General features: G+C 46.3%; 1 pseudogene across 1 annotated transcript; it reads right to left on the bottom strand.

Annotated features, from left to right (window-relative positions):
- Positions 1-332: 332 nt before the first annotated feature.
- Positions 333-1,232, bottom strand: LOC125127591 (40S ribosomal protein S2-like; annotated as a pseudogene). Its single transcript, XR_007134994.1, has one exon. The product of XR_007134994.1 is annotated as a 40S ribosomal protein S2-like (transcript).
- Positions 1,233-1,547: the final 315 nt, after the last annotated feature.

Below are 1,547 nucleotides of genomic sequence, written 5' to 3'. Positions count from 1 at the left end.
TAAAAGCCAATTCTTTGAAAAGATTAAAAAATTGGTAAACTTTTAGCCAGACTAATTAAAAAAAAGGAGAGGGCTCAAATCAATACAATTAGAAATGAAAGAGAAGTCACAGCTGACACCAGAGAAATACAAACAATCCTAAGAAACTACTACAACTGTATACCAATATAATGGACAACCTAGAAGAAATGGACAAAGTCTTAGAAAGGTCCAATCTTCCAAGACTGAACCAGGAAGAAATAGAAAATATCAACAAACCAACCACAAGTACTGAAATTGAAACTGTGATTTAAAAACTTCCGACAAATTCTGTGCTGTACTTTTTTTTTTTCTCCAGTTTCATTCATTTTATTGTTCTCATATAGAACTATGCGGTGGCCACAGCTGGAGCCTGGGTCCTCTGCACGGAAACTCTGGTGTGGGTCTTCACAAGATGGTCAGTGAATTCCTGATATGGAGACTTGGTGAACACTCCCTTTCAAGAGATCAGGAGTGAGACAGCTGTATGTCTTGGAAATGACATCAAAGGTGGCCTTGGCGAAGTTGCCCATGGTGGCAGTGCAGCCCCTGGCAGAGGTGTAGCAGTCGTCAATTCCCGCCGTCATCAGTAGCTTCTTGAGCACAGGGGCTGAGACAACCAGTGCCCCTGGGGGCAGGGATGAGGCACACCAGCACGCAGCCACGGCAGCCAGTCACCTTGTAAGGGACGGTATGGGGCTTGCTGACCTTGTTCCCCCAGTAGCCTCACCGCAGGGGGACAGTGGAGAGTTTGGCCAGAATGATGGCCCCACGAATGGCGGTGGCTACCTCCTTAGAGCACCTGACGCCCAAACCGACGTTTACGGTTGTAATCTCCGGTGGCAACAAATGCCTTGACCTGGTCCGCTGACCAGCACGGGTCTGCTTTGGCACCGACATGATCTTCAAAACCTCATCCTTGAGGGGTGCCCCCAGGAAAAGTCAATGATCTTGGATTCCCTGATGGGCAGAGAGAAGAGAGAGATCTCTTCCAGAGACTTGATCTTCATGTCTTTGACCAGGCGGCCCATCTTGGTGATGGGGAGCCACTCCTTGGCCTCAGCTTAGCCTCCACCACCTCTGAGGCCTTGGCCCCTGCCGCGACCCTGGCCTAGAACGCTGCTGCCAAAGCCTCTGCGGAAGCCGCCTCAGCCTCCCATTCCAGGGTCCCCGGGGCCTCCAGGCCCTCCTGCAGCACCAGGGTCATCTGCCATTTGGTGTTTTCACAGAGAAGCTCTATGCTGTACTTGAGAATTATGTTATAAAAGAACACCCCATAGCATCGGAAGGTAGTCTATATGTTTAGCTAAGTGGATGGAGTATGTTGCAAAATAGTATGCTCGGTGTAAAGACATTTATTCTAAAATATAAAATTATATCCATAAATAAAATTAAATCCATAAATAGAAAAAAAATTTTTAAATAAAAGTAAAAACTTCCAACAAACAAAATCCAGGACCAGATGGCTTCCCAAGCAAATTATATCAAACATTTGGAGAAGTGTTAACCTCTATCCTTCTGATACTCTT

Source organism: Phacochoerus africanus, chromosome 5 (genome assembly GCF_016906955.1).
Source record: "Phacochoerus africanus isolate WHEZ1 chromosome 5, ROS_Pafr_v1, whole genome shotgun sequence".
NCBI lineage: Eukaryota > Metazoa > Chordata > Mammalia > Artiodactyla > Suidae > Phacochoerus > Phacochoerus africanus.
The sequence above is the reverse complement of the archived record's forward strand: the minus strand, read 5'-3'. Positions and strand labels throughout refer to the sequence as shown.